The following is a 15,732-nucleotide window of genomic DNA, read 5'->3' on the forward strand; positions in this document are numbered from 1 at the left end:
CACAGAGTTACATCTGTAATTCGTGTATCTCTTTGCTAGCCTTATTTCTGTGGAATCTGAGTACAGAGATTTCGGATCCCTTTGAAGACTATAGGGCCAAAGGAAATATCCTCCGATAACAAAGAGAAAGAAGCTTTCTGAGAAACTTCTTTGTGTTCTGTGAAATCATCTCACAGAGTTACAGCTTTCCCCTCAAGAAGCCTTTCGCTAAGACAGTTCTTGTGGAATGGGCAAAGTGATATTTGGAAGCCCATAGAGGGCTATGGTGAATAAGGAAATATCCTCAGATGAAATCTGGAAAGAAGCTTTCTGAGAAACTGCTTAGTGTTCTGTTAATTCATCTCACAGAGTTACATCTGTATTTCGTGGATCTCTTTGCTAGCCTTATTTCTATGGAATCTGGGAACAGATATTTCGGATCCCTTTGAAGACTATAGGGCCAAAGGAAATATCCTCCAATAACAAAGAGAAAGAAGCTTTCTGAGAAACTTCTTTGTGTTCTGTGAAATCATCTCACAGAGTTACAGCTTTCCCCTCAAGAAGCCTTTCGCTAAGACAGTTCTTGTGGAATTGGCAAAGTGATATTTGGAAGCCCATAGAGGGCTATGGTGAAAAAGGAAATATCCTCAGATGCAATCTGGAAAGAAGCTTTCTGAGAAACTGCTTAGTGTTCTGTGAATTCATCTCACAGAGTTACATCTGTATTCGTGGATCTCTTTGATAGCCTTATTTCTGTGGAATCTGAGAACAGATATTTCGGATCCCTTTGAAGACTATAGGGCCAAAGGAAATATCCTGCGATAACAAAGAGAAAGAAGCTTTCTGAGAAACTTCTTTGTGTTCTGTGAAATCATCTCACAGAGTTACAGCTTTCCCCTCAAGAAGCCTTTCGCTAAGACAGTTCTTGTGAAATTGGCAAAGTGATATTTGGAAGCCCATAGAGGGCTATGGTGAAAAAGGAAATATCCTCAGATGAAATCTGGAAAGAAGCTTTCTGAGAAACTGCTTAGTGTTCTGTTAATTCATCTCACAGAGTTACATCTGTATTTCGTGGAACTCTTTGCTAGCCTTATTTCTGTGGAATCTGAGAACAGATATTTCGGATCCCTTTGAAGACTATAGGGCCAAAGGAAATATCTTCCGATAACAAAGAGAAAGAAGCTTTCTGAGAAACTGCTTAGTGTTCTGTGAATTCATCTCACAGAGTTACATCTGTATTTCGTGGATCTCTTTGCTAGCCTTATTTCTGTGGAATCTGAGAACAGAGATTTCGGATCCCTTTGAAGACTATAGGGCCAAAGGAAATATCCTCCAATAACAAAGAGAAAGAAGCTTTCTGAGAAACTTCTTTGTATTCTGTGAAATCATCTCATAGAGTTACAGCTTTCCCCTCAAGAAGCCTTTCGCTAAGACAGTTCTTGTGTAATTGGCAAAGAGATATTTGGAAGCCCATAGAGGGCTATGGTGAAAAAGGAAATATCCTCAGATAAAATCTGGAAAGAAGCTTTCAGAGAAACTGCTAAGTGTTCTGTGAATTCATCTCACAGAGTTACATCTGTATTTCGTGAATCTCTTTGCTAGCCTTATTTCTGTGGAATCTGAGAACAGATATTTCGGATCCCTTTGAAGACTATAGGGCCAAAGGAAATATCCTGCGATAACAAAGAGAAAGAAGCTTTCTGAGAAACTTCTTTGTGTTCTGTGAAATCATCTCACAGAGTTACTGCTTTCCCCTCAAGAAGCCTTTCGCTAAGACAGTTCTTGTGGAATTGGCAAAGTGATATTTGGAAGCCCTTAGAGGGCTATGGTGAAAAAGGAAATATCCTCAGATGAAATCTGGAAAGAAGCTTTCTGAGAAACTGCTTAGTGTTCTGTTAATTCATCTCACAGAGTTACATGTGTATTTCGTGGATCTCTTTGCTAGCCTTATTTCTGTGGAATCTGAGAAAAGATATTTCGGATCCCTATGAAGACTATAGGGCCAAAGGAAATATCCTGCGATAACAAAGAGAAAGAAGCTTTCTGAGAAACTTCTTTGTGTTCTGTGAAATCATCTCACAGAGTTACAGCTTTCCCCTCAAGAAGCCTTTCGCTAAGACAGTTCTTGTGGAATTGGCAAAGTGATATTTGGAAGCCCATAGAGGGCTATGGTGAATAAGGAAATATCCTCAGATGAAATCTGGAAAGAAGCTTTCTGAGAAACTGCTTAGTGTTCTGTTAATTCATCTCACAGAGTTACATCTGGATTTCGTGGATCTCTTTGCTAGCCTTATTTCTGTGGAATCGGGGAACAGATATTTCGGATCCCTTTGAAGACTATAGGGCCAAAGGAAATATCCTGCGATAACAAAGAGAAAGAAGCTTTCTGAGAAACTTCTTTGTGTTCTGTGAAATCATCTCACAGAGTTACAGCTTTCCCCTCAAGAAGCCTTTCGCTAAGACAGTTCTTGTGGAATTGCAAAGTGATATTTGGAAGCCCATAGAGGGCTATGGTGAAAAAGGAAATATCCTCAGATGCAATCTGGAAAGAAGCTATCTGAGAAACTGCTTAGTGTTCTGTTAATTCATCTCACAGAGTTACATCTGTATTTCGTGGATCTCTTTGCTAGCCTTATTTCTGTGGAATCTGAGAACAGAGATTTCGGATCCCTTTGAAGACTATAGGGCCAAAGGAAATATCCTCCGATAACAAAGAGAAAGAAGCTTTCTGAGAAACTTCTTTGTGTTCTGTGAAATCATCTCACAGAGTTACAGCTTTCCCCTCAAGAAGCCTTTCGCTAGGACAGTTCTTGTGTAATTGGCAAAGAGATATTTGGAAGCCCATAGAGGGCTATGGTGAAAAAGGAAATATCCTCAGATGAAATCTGGAAAGAAGCTTTCTGAGAAACTGCTTAGTGTTTTGTTAATTCATCTCACAGAGTTACATGTGTATTTCGTGGATCTCTTTGCTAGCCTTATTTCTGTGGAATCTGAGAAAAGATATTTCGGATCCCTATGAAGACTATAGGGCCAAAGGAAATATCCTGCGATAACAAAGAGAAAGAAGCTTTCTGAGAAACTTCTTTGTGTTCTGTGAAATCATCTCACAGAGTTACAGCTTTCCCGTCAAGAAGCCTTTCGCTAAGACAGTTCTTGTGTAATTGGCAAAGAGATATTTGGAAGCCCATAGAGGGCTATGGTGAAAAAGGAAATATCCTCAGATAAAATCTGGAAAGAAGCTTTCAGAGAAACTGCTTAGTGTTCTGTGAATTCATCTCACAGAGTTACATCTGTATTTCGTGAATCTCTTTGCTAGCCTTATTTCTGTGGAATCTGAGAACAGATATTTCGGATCCCTTTGAAGACTATAGGGCCAAAGGAAATATTCTCCGATAACAAAGAGAAAGAAGCTTTCTGAGAAACTTCTTTGTGTTCTGTGAAATCATCTCACAGAGTTACAGCTTTCCCCTCAAGAAGCCTTTCGCTAAGACAGTTCTTGTGGAATTGGCAAAGTGATATTTGGAAGCCCATAGAGGGCTATGGTGAAAAAGGAAATATCCTCAGATGAAATCTGGAAAGAAGCTTTCTGAGAAACTGCTTAGTGTTCTGTGAATTCATCTCACAGAGTTCCATCTGTAATTCGTGTATCTCTTTGCTAGCCTTATTTCTGTGGAATCTGAGTACAGAGATTTCGGATCCCTTTGAAGACTATAGGGCCAAAGGAAATATCCTCCGATAACAAAGAGAAAGAAGCTTTCTGAGAAACTTCTTTGTGTTCTGTGAAATCATCTCACAGAGTTACAGCTTTCCCCTCAAGAAGCCTTTCGCTAAGACAGTTCTTGTGGAATGGGCAAAGTATTATTTGGAAGCCCATAGAGGGCTATGGTGAATAAGGAAATATCCTCAGATGAAATCTGGAAAGAAGCTTTCTGAGAAACTGCTTAGTGTTCTGTTAATTCATCTCACAGAGTTACATCTGTATTTCGTGGATCTCTTTGCTAGCCTTATTTCTGTGGAATCTGGGAACAGATATTTCGGATCCCTTTGAAGACTATAGGGCCAAAGGAAATATCCTGCGATAACAAAGAGAAAGAAGCTTTCTGAGAAACTTCTTTGTGTTCTGTGAAATCATCTCACAGAGTTACAGCTTTCCCCTCAAGAAGCCTTTCGCTAAGACAGTTCTTGTGGAATTGGCAAAGTGATATTTGGAAGCCCATAGAGGGCTATGGTGAAAAAGGAAATATCCTCAGATGCAATCTGGAAAGAAGCTTTCTGAGAAACTGCTTAGTGTTCTGTTAATTCATCTCACAGAGTTACATCTGTATTCGTGGATCTCTTTGCTAGCCTTATTTCTGTGGAATCTGAGAACAGATATTTCGGATCCCTTTGAAGACTATAGGGCCAAAGGAAATATCCTGCGATAACAAAGAGAAAGAAGCTTTCTGAGAAACTTCTTTGTGTTCTGTGAAATCATCTCACAGAGTTACAGCTTTCCCCTCAAGAAGCCTTTCGCTAAGACAGTTCTTGTGAAATTGGCAAAGTGATATTTGGAAGCCCATAGAGGGCTATGGTGAAAAAGGAAATATCCTCAGATGAAATCTGGAAAGAAGCTTTCTGAGAAACTGCTTAGTGTTCTGTTAATTCATCTCACAGAGTTACATCTGTATTTCGTGGAACTCTTTGCTAGCCTTATTTCTGTGGAATCTGAGAACAGATATTTCGGATCCCTTTGAAGACTATAGGGCCAAAGGAAATATCTTCCGATAACAAAGAGAAAGAAGCTTTCTGAGAAACTGCTTAGTGTTCTGTGAATTCATCTCACAGAGTTACATCTGTATTTCGTGAATCTCTTTGCTAGCCTTATTTCTGTGGAATCTGAGAACAGATATTTCGGATCCCTTTGAAGACTATAGGGCCAAAGGAAATATTCTCCGATAACAAAGAGAAAGAAGCTTTCTGAGAAACTTCTTTGTGTTCTGTGAAATCATCTCACAGAGTTACAGCTTTCCCCTCAAGAAGCCTTTCGCTAAGACAGTTCTTGTGGAATTGGCAAAGTGATATTTGGAAGCCCATAGAGGGCTATGGTGAATAAGGAAATATCCTCAGATGAAATCTGGAAAGAAGCTTTCTGAGAAACTGCTTAGTGTTCTGTTAATTCATCTCACAGAGTTACATCTGTATTTCGTGGATCTCTTTGCTAGCCTTATTTCTGTGGAATCTGGGAACAGATATTTCGGATCCCTTTGAAGACTATAGGGCCAAAGGAAATATCCTGCGATAACAAAGAGAAAGAAGCTTTCTGAGAAACTTCTTTGTGTTCTGTGATATCATCTCACAGAGTTACAGCTTTCCCCTCAAGTAGCCTTTCGCTAAGACAGTTCTTGTGGAATTGGCAAAGTGATATTTGGAAGCCCATAGAGGGCTATGGTGAAAAAGGAAATATCCTCAGATGCAATCTGGAAAGAAGCTTTCTGAGAAACTGCTTAGTGATCTGTTAATTCATCTCACAGAGTTACATCTGTATTCGTGGATCTCTTTGCTAGCCTTATTTCTGTGGAATCTGAGAACAGATATTTCGGATCCCTTTGAAGACTATAGGGCCAAAGGAAATATCCTGCGATAACAAAGAGAAAGAAGCTTTCTGAGAAACTTCTTTGTGTTCTGTGAAATCATCTCACAGAGTTACAGCTTTCCCCTCAAGAAGCCTTTCGCTAAGACAGTTCTTGTGAAATTGGCAAAGTGATATTTGGAAGCCCATAGAGGGCTATGGTGAAAAAGGAAATATCCTCAGATGAAATCTGGAAAGAAGCTTTCTGAGAAACTGCTTAGTGTTCTGTTAATTCATCTCACAGAGTTACATCTGTATTTCGTGGAACTCTTTGCTAGCCTTATTTCTGTGGAATCTGAGAACAGATATTTCGGATCCCTTTGAAGACTATAGGGCCAAAGGAAATATCTTCCGATAACAAAGAGAAAGAAGCTTTCTGAGAAACTGCTTAGTGTTCTGTGAATTCATCTCACAGAGTTACATCTGTATTTCGTGGATCTCTTTGCTAGCCTTATTTCTGTGGAATCTGAGAACAGAGATTTCGGATCCCTTTTTAAGACTATAGGGCCAAAGGAAATATCCTCCAATAACAAAGAGAAAGAAGCTTTCTGAGAAACTTCTTTGTGTTCTGTGAAATCATCTCACAGAGTTACAGCTTTCCCCTCAAGAAGCCTTTCGCTAAGACAGTTCTTGTGGAATGGGCAAAGTGATATTTGGAAGCCCATAGAGGGCTATGGTGAATAAGGAAATATCCTCAGATGAAATCCGGAAAGAAGCTTTCTGAGAAACTGCTTAGTGTTCTGTGAATTCATCTCACAGAGTTACATCTGTAATTCGTGTATCTCTTTGCTAGCCTTATTTCTGTGGAATCTGAGTACAGAGATTTCGGATCCCTTTGAAGACTATAGGGCCAAAGGAAATATCCTCCGATAACAAAGAGAAAGAAGCTTTCTGAGAAACTTCTTTGTGTTCTGTGAAATCATCTCACAGAGTTACAGCTTTCCCCTCAAGAAGCCTTTCGCTAAGACAGTTCTTGTGGAATGGGCAAAGTGATATTTGGAAGCCCATAGAGGGCTATGGTGAATAAGGAAATATCCTCAGATGAAATCTGGAAAGAAGCTTTCTGAGAAACTGCTTAGTGTTCTGTGAATTCATCTCACAGAGTTACATCTGTATTTCGTGGATCTCTTTGCTAGCCTTATTTCTATGGAATCTGGGAACAGATATTTCGGATCCCTTTGAAGACTATAGGGCCAAAGGAAATATCCTGCGATAACAAAGAGAAAGAAGCTTTCTGAGAAACTTCTTTGTGTTCTGTGAAATCATCTCACAGAGTTACAGCTTTCCCCTCAAGAAGCCTTTCGCTAAGACAGTTCTTGTGGAATTGGCAAAGTGATATTTGGAAGCCCATAGAGGGCTATGGTGAAAAAGGAAATATCCTCAGATGCAATCTGGAAAGAAGCTTTCTGAGAAACTGCTTAGTGTTCTGTTAATTCATCTCACAGAGTTACATCTGTATTCGTGGATCTCTTTGCTAGCCTTATTTCTGTGGAATCTGAGAACAGATATTTCGGATCCCTTTGAAGACTATAGGGCCAAAGGAAATATCCTGCGATAACAAAGAGAAAGAAGCTTTCTGAGAAACTTCTTTGTGTTCTGTGAAATCACCTCACAGAGTTACAGCTTTCCCCTCAAGAAGCCTTTCGCTAAGACAGTTCTTGTGAAATTGGCAAAGTGATATTTGGAAGCCCATAGAGGGCTATGGTGAAAAAGGAAATATCCTCAGATGAAATCTGGAAAGAAGCTTTCTGAGAAACTGCTTAGTGTTCTGTTAATTCATCTCACAGTGTTACATCTGTATTTCGTGGAACTCTTTGCTAGCCTTATTTCTGTGGAATCTGAGAACAGATATTTCGGATCCCTTTGAAGACTATAGGGCCAAAGGAAATATCTTCCGATAACAAAGAGAAAGAAGCTTTCTGAGAAACTGCTTAGTGTTCTGTGAATTCATCTCACAGAGTTACATCTGTATTTCGTGGATCTCTTTGCTAGCCTTATTTCTGTGGAATCTAAGAACAGAGATTTCGGATCCCTTTGAAGACCATAGGGCCAAAGGAAATATCCTAAAATAACAAAGAGAAAGAAGCTTACTGAGAAACTTCCTGTGTTCTGTGAAATCATCTCACAGAGTTACAGCTTTCCCCTCAAGAAGCCTTTCGCTAAGACAGTTCTTGTGTAATTGGCAAAGAGATATTTGGAAGCCCATAGAGGGCTATGGTGAAAAAGGAAATATCCTCAGATAAAATCTGGAAAGAAGCTTTCAGAGAAACTGCTAAGTGTTCTGTGAATTCATCTCACAGAGTTACATCTGTATTTCGTGAATCTCTTTGCTAGCCTTATTTCTGTGGAATCTGAGAACAGATATTTCGGATCCCTTGGAAGACTATAGGGCCAAAGGAAATATCCTGCGATAACAAAGAGAAAGAAGCTTTCTGAGAAACTTCTTTGTGTTCTGTGAAATCATCTCACAGAGTTACTGCTTTACCCTCAAGTAGCCTTTCGCTAAGACAGTTCTTGTGGAATTGGCAAAGTGATATTTGGAAGCCCTTAGAGGGCTATGGTAAAAAAGGAAATATCCTCAGATGAAATCTGGAAAGAAGCTTTCTGAGAAACTGCTTAGTGTTCTGTTAATTCATCTCACAGAGTTACATGTGTATTTCGTGGATCTCTTTGCTAGCCTTATTTCTGTGGAATCTGAGAAAAGATATTTCGGATCCCTATGAAGACTATAGGGCCAAAGGAAATATCCTGCGATAACAAAGAGAAAGAAGCTTTCTGAGAAACTTCTTTGTGTTCTGTGAAATCATCTCACAGAGTTACAGCTTTCCCCTCAAGAAGCCTTTCGCTAAGACAGTTCTTGTGGAATTGGCAAAGTGATATTTGGAAGGCCATAGAGGGCTATGGTGAATAAGGAAATATCCTCAGATGAAATCTGGAAAGAAGCTTTCTGAGAAACTGCTTAGTGTTCTGTTAATTCATCTCACAGAGTTACATCTGGATTTCGTGGATCTCTTTGCTAGCCTTATTTCTGTGGAATCGGGGAACAGATATTTCGGATCCCTTTGAAGACTATAGGGCCAAAGGAAATATCCTGCGATAACAAAGAGAAAGAAGCTTTCTGAGAAACTTCTTTGTGTTCTGTGAAATCATCTCACAGAGTTACAGCTTTCCCCTCAAGAAGCCTTTCGCTAAGACAGTTCTTGTGGAATTGCAAAGTGATATTTGGAAGCCCATAGAGGGCTAGGGTGAAAAAGGAAATATCCTCAGATGCAATCTGGAAAGAAGCTATCTGAGAAACTGCTTAGTGTTCTGTTAATTCATCTCACAGAGTTACATCTGTATTTCGTGGATCTCTTTGCTAGCCTTATTTCTGTGGAATCTGAGAACAGAGATTTCGGATCCCTTTGAAGACTATAGGGCCAAAGGAAATATCCTCCGATAACAAAGAGAAAGAAGCTTTCTGAGAAACTTCTTTGTGTTCTGTGAAATCATCTCACAGAGTTACAGCTTTCCCCTCAAGAAGCCTTTCGCTAGGACAGTTCTTGTGTAATTGGCAAAGAGATATTTGGAAGCCCATAGAGGGCTATGGTGAAAAAGGAAATATCCTCAGATGAAATCTGGAAAGAAGCTTTCTGAGAAACTGCTTAGTGTTCTGTTAATTCATCTCACAGAGTTACATGTGTATTTCGTGGATCTCTTTGCTAGCCTTATTTCTGTGGAATCTGAGAACAGATATTTCGGATCCCTTGGAAGACTATAGGGCCAAAGGAAATATCCTGCGATAACAAAGAGAAAGAAGCTTTCTGAGAAACTTCTTTGTGTTCTGTGAAATCATCTCACGGAGTTACTGCTTTACCCTCAAGTAGCCTTTCGCTAAGACAGTTCTTGTGGAATTGGCAAAGTGATATTTGGAAGCCCTTAGAGGGCTATGGTAAAAAAGGAAATATCCTCAGATGAAATCTGGAAAGAAGCTTTCTGAGAAACTGCTTAGTGTTCTGTTAATTCATCTCACAGAGTTACATGTGTATTTCGTGGATCTCTTTGCTAGCCTTATTTCTGTGGAATCTGAGAAAAGATATTTCGGATCCCTATGAAGACTATAGGGCCAAAGGAAATATCCTGCGATAACAAAGAGAAAGAAGCTTTCTGAGAAACTTCTTTGTGTTCTGTGAAATCATCTCACAGAGTTACAGCTTTCCCCTCAAGAAGCCTTTCGCTAAGACAGTTCTTGTGGAATTGGCAAAGTGATATTTGGAAGGCCATAGAGGGCTATGGTGAATAAGGAAATATCCTCAGATGAAATCTGGAAAGAAGCTTTCTGAGAAACTGCTTAGTGTTCTGTTAATTCATCTCACAGAGTTACATCTGGATTTCGTGGATCTCTTTGCTAGCCTTATTTCTGTGGAATCGGGGAACAGATATTTCGGATCCCTTTGAAGACTATAGGGCCAAAGGAAATATTCTGCGATAACAAAGAGAAAGAAGCTTTCTGAGAAACTTCTTTGTGTTCTGTGAAATCATCTCACAGAGTTACAGCTTTCCCCTCAAGAAGCCTTTCGCTAAGACAGTTCTTGTGGAATTGCAAAGTGATATTTGGAAGCCCATAGAGGGCTAGGGTGAAAAAGGAAATATCCTCAGATGCAATCTGGAAAGAAGCTATCTGAGAAACTGCTTAGTGTTCTGTTAATTCATCTCACAGAGTTACATCTGTATTTCGTGGATCTCTTTGCTAGCCTTATTTCTGTGGAATCTGAGAACAGAGATTTCGGATCCCTTTGAAGACTATAGGGCCAAAGGAAATATCCTCCGATAACAAAGAGAAAGAAGCTTTCTGAGAAACTTCTTTGTGTTCTGTGAAATCATCTCACAGAGTTACAGCTTTCCCCTCAAGAAGCCTTTCGCTAGGACAGTTCTTGTGTAATTGGCAAAGAGATATTTGGAAGCCCATAGAGGGCTATGGTGAAAAAGGAAATATCCTCAGATGAAATCTGGAAAGAAGCTTTCTGAGAAACTGCTTAGTGTTCTGTTAATTCATCTCACAGAGTTACATGTGTATTTCGTGGATCTCTTTGCTAGCCTTATTTCTGTGGAATCTGAGAAAAGATATTTCGGATCCCTATGAAGACTATAGGGCCAAAGGATATATCCTGCGATAACAAAGAGAAAGAAGCTTTCTGAGAAACTTCTTTGTGTTCTGTGAAATCATCTCACAGAGTTACAGCTTTCCCCTCAAGAAGCCTTTCGCTAAGACAGTTCTTGTGGAATTGGCAAAGTGATATTTGGAAGCCCATAGAGGGCTATGGTGAATAAGGAAATATCCTCAGATGAAATCTGGAAAGAAGCTTTCTGAGAAACTGCTTAGTGTTCTGTGAATTCATCTCACAGAGTTACATCTGGATTTCGTGGATCTCTTTGCTAGCCTTATTTCTGTGGAATCGGGGAACAGATATTTCGGATCCCTTTGAAGACTATAGGGCCAAAGGAAATATCCTGCGATAACAAAGAGAAAGAAGCTTTCTGAGAAACTTCTTTGTGTTCTGTGAAATCATCTCACAGAGTTACAGCTTTCCCCTCAAGAAGCCTTTCGCTAAGACAGTTCTTGTGGAATTGCAAAGTGATATTTGGAAGCCCATAGAGGGCTATGGTGAAAAAGGAAATATCCTCAGATGAAATCTGGAAAGAAGCTATCTGAGAAACTGCTTAGTGTTCTGTTAATTCATCTCACAGAGTTACATCTGTATTTCGTGGATCTCTTTGCTAGCCTTATTTCTGTGGAATCTGGGAACAGAGATTTCGGATCCCTTTGAAGACTATAGGGCCAAAGGAAATATCCTCCGATAACAAAGAGAAAGAAGCTTTCTGAGAAACTTCTTTGTGTTCTGTGAAATCATCTCACAGAGTTACAGCTTTCCCCTCAAGAAGCCTTTCGCTAGGACAGTTCTTGTGTAATTGGCAAAGAGATATTTGGAAGCCCATAGAGGGCTATGGTGAAAAAGGAAATATCCTCAGATGAAATCTGGAAAGAAGCTTTCTGAGAAACTGCTTAGTGTTTTGTTAATTCATCTCACAGAGTTACATGTGTATTTCGTGGATCTCTTTGCTAGCCTTATTTCTGTGGAATCTGAGAAAAGATATTTCGGATCCCTATGAAGACTATAGGGCCAAAGGAAATATCCTGCGATAACAAAGAGAAAGAAGCTTTCTGAGAAACTTCTTTGTGTTCTGTGAAATCATCTCACAGAGTTACAGCTTTCCCCTCAAGAAGCCTTTCGCTAAGACAGTTCTTGTGTAATTGGCAAAGAGATATTTGGAAGCCCATAGAGGGCTATGGTGAAAAAGGAAATATCCTCAGATAAAATCTGGAAAGAAGCTTTCAGAGAAACTGCTTAGTGTTCTGTGAATTCATCTCACTGAGTTACATCTGTATTTCGTGAATCTCTTTGCTAGCCTTATTTCTGTGGAATCTGAGAACAGATATTTCGGATCCCTTTGAAGACTATAGGGCCAAAGGAAATATTCTCCGATAACAAAGAGAAAGAAGCTTTCTGAGAAACTTCTTTGTGTTCTGTGAAATCATCTCACAGAGTTACAGCTTTCCCCTCAAGAAGCCTTTCGCTAAGACAGTTCTTGTGGAATTGGCAAAGTGATATTTGGAAGCCCATAGAGGGCTATGGTGAAAAAGGAAATATCCTCAGATGAAATCTGGAAAGAAGCTTTCTGAGAAACTGCTTAGTGTTCTGTGAATTCATCTCACAGAGTTACATCTGTAATTCGTGTATCTCTTTGCTAGCCTTATTTCTGTGGAATCTGAGTACAGAGATTTCGGATCCCTTTGAAGACTATAGGGCCAAAGGAAATATCCTCCGATAACAAAGAGAAAGAAGCTTTCTGAGAAACTTCTTTGTGTTCTGTGAAATCATCTCACAGAGTTACAGCTTTCCCCTCAAGAAGCCTTTCGCTAAGACAGTTCTTGTGGAATGGGCAAAGTGATATTTGGAAGCCCATAGAGGGCTATGGTGAATAAGGAAATATCCTCAGATGAAATCTGGAAAGAAGCTTTCTGAGAAACTGCTTAGTGTTCTGTTAATTCATCTCACAGAGTTACATCTGTATTTCGTGGATCTCTTTGCTAGCCTTATTTCTGTGGAATCTGGGAACAGATATTTCGGATCCCTTTGAAGACTATAGGGCCAAAGGAAATATCCTGCGATAACAAAGAGAAAGAAGCTTTCTGAGAAACTTCTTTGTGTTCTGTGAAATCATCTCACAGAGTTACAGCTTTCCCCTCAAGAAGCCTTTCGCTAAGACAGTTCTTGTGGAATTGGCAAAGTGATATTTGGAAGCCCATAGAGGGCTATGGTGAAAAAGGAAATATCCTCAGATGCAATCTGGAAAGAAGCTTTCTGAGAAACTGCTTAGTGTTCTGTTAATTCATCTCACAGAGTTACATCTGTATTCGTGGATCTCTTTGCTAGCCTTATTTCTGTGGAATCTGAGAACAGATATTTCGGATCCCTTTGAAGACTATAGGGCCAAAGGAAATATCCTGCGATAACAAAGAGAAAGAAGCTTTCTGAGAAACTTCTTTGTGTTCTGTGAAATCATCTCACAGAGTTACAGCTTTCCCCTCAAGAAGCCTTTCGCTAAGACAGTTCTTGTGAAATTGGCAAAGTGATATTTGGAAGCCCATAGAGGGCTATGGTGAAAAAGGAAATATCCTCAGATGAAATCTGGAAAGAAGCTTTCTCAGAAACTGCTTAGTGTTCTGTTAATTCATCTCACAGAGTTACATCTGTATTTCGTGGAACTCTTTGCTAGCCTTATTTCTGTGGAATCTGAGAACAGATATTTCGGATCCCTTTGATGACTATAGGGCCAAAGGAAATATCTTTCGATAACAAAGAGAAAGAAGCTTTCTGAGAAACTGCTTAGTGTTCTGTTAATTCATCTCACAGAGTTACATCTGTATTTCGTGAATCTCTTTGCTAGCCTTATTTCTGTGGAATCTGAGAACAGATATTTCGGATCCCTTTGAAGACTATAGGGCCAAAGGAAATATTCTCCGATAACAAAGAGAAAGAAGCTTTCTGAGAAACTTCTTTGTGTTCTGTGAAATCATCTCACAGAGTTACAGCTTTCCCCTCAAGAAGCCTTTCGCTAAGACAGTTCTTGTGGAATTGGCAAAGTGATATTTGGAAGCCCATAGAGGGCTATGGTGAAAAAGGAAATATCCTCAGATGAAATCTGGAAAGAAGCTTTCTGAGAAACTGCTTAGTGTTCTGTGAATTCATCTCACAGAGTTACATCTGTAATTCGTGTATCTCTTTGCTAGCCTTATTTCTGTGGAATCTGAGTACAGAGATTTCGGATCCCTTTGAAGACTATAGGGACAAAGGAAATATCCTCCGATAACAAAGAGAAAGAAGCTTTCTGAGAAACTTCTTTGTGTTCTGTGAAATCATCTCACAGAGTTACAGCTTTCCCCTCAAGAAGCCTTTCGCTAAGACAGTTCTTGTGGAATGGGCAAAGTGATATTTGGAAGCCCATAGAGGGCTATGGTGAATAAGGAAATATCCTCAGATGAAATCTGGAAAGAAGCTTTCTGAGAAACTGCTTAGTGTTCTGTGAATTCATCTCACAGAGTTACATCTGTATTTCGTGGATCTCTTTGCTAGCCTTATTTCTGTGGAATCTGGGAACAGATATTTCGGATCCCTTTGAAGACTATAGGGCCAAAGGAAATATCCTGCGATAACAAAGAGAAAGAAGCTTTCTGAGAAACTTCTTTGTGTTCTGTGATATCATCTCACAGAGTTACAGCTTTCCCCTCAAGTAGCCTTTCGCTAAGAGAGTTCTTGTGGAATTGGCAAAGTGATATTTGGAAGCCCATAGAGGGCTATGGTGAAAAAGGAAATATCCTCAGATGCAATCTGGAAAGAAGCTTTCTGAGAAACTGCTTAGTGTTCTGTTAATTCATCTCACAGAGTTACATCTGTATTCGTGGATCTCTTTGCTAGCCTTATTTCTGTGGAATCTGAGAACAGATATTTCGGATCCCTTTGAAGACTATAGGGCCAAAGGAAATATCCTGCGATAACAAAGAGAAAGAAGCTTTCTGAGAAACTTCTTTGTGTTCTGTGAAATCATCTCACAGAGTTACAGCTTTCCCCTCAAGAAGCCTTTCGCTAAGACAGTTCTTGTGAAATTGGCAAAGTGATATTTGGAAGCCCATAGAGGGCTATGGTGAAAAAGGAAATATCCTCAGATGAAATCTGGAAAGAAGCTTTCTGAGAAACTGCTTAGTGTTCTGTTAATTCATCTCACAGAGTTACATCTGTATTTCGTGGAACTCTTTCCTAGCCTTATTTCTGTGGAATCTGAGAACAGATATTTCGGATCCCTTTGAAGACTATAGGGCCAAAGGAAATATCTTCCGATAACAAAGAGAAAGAAGCTTTCTGAGAAACTGCTTAGTGTTCTGTGAATTCATCTCACAGAGTTACATCTGTATTTCGTGGATCTCTTTGCTAGCCTTATTTCTGTGGAATCTGAGAACAGAGATTTCGGATCCCTTTGAAGACTATAGGGCCAAAGGAAATATCCTCCAATAACAAAGAGAAAGAAGCTTTCTGAGAAACTTCTTTGTGTTCTGTGAAATCATCTCACAGAGTTACAGCTTTCCCCTCAAGAAGCCTTTCGCTAAGACAGTTCTTGTGGAATGGGCAAAGTGATATTTGGAAGCCCATAGAGGGCTATGGTGAATAAGGAAATATCCTCAGATGAAATCCGGAAAGAAGCTTTCTGAGAAACTGCTTAGTGTTCTGTGAATTCATCTCACAGAGTTACATCTGTAATTCGTGTATCTCTTTGCTAGCCTTATTTCTGTGGAATCTGAGTACAGAGATTTCGGATCCCTTTGAAGACTATAGGGCCAAAGGAAATATCCTCCGATAACAAAGAGAAAGAAGCTTTCTGAGAAACTTCTTTGTGTTCTGTGAAATCATCTCACAGAGTTACAGCTTTCCCCTCAAGAAGCCTTTCGCTAAGACAGTTCTTGTGGAATGGGCAAAGTGATATTTGGAAGCCCATAGAGGGCTATGGTGAATAAGGAAATATCCTCAGATGAAATCTGGAAAGAAGCTTTC

This window comes from Macaca mulatta, chromosome 1 (assembly GCF_049350105.2).
Source record: "Macaca mulatta isolate MMU2019108-1 chromosome 1, T2T-MMU8v2.0, whole genome shotgun sequence".
NCBI classification, from domain to species: Eukaryota; Metazoa; Chordata; class Mammalia; order Primates; family Cercopithecidae; genus Macaca; species Macaca mulatta.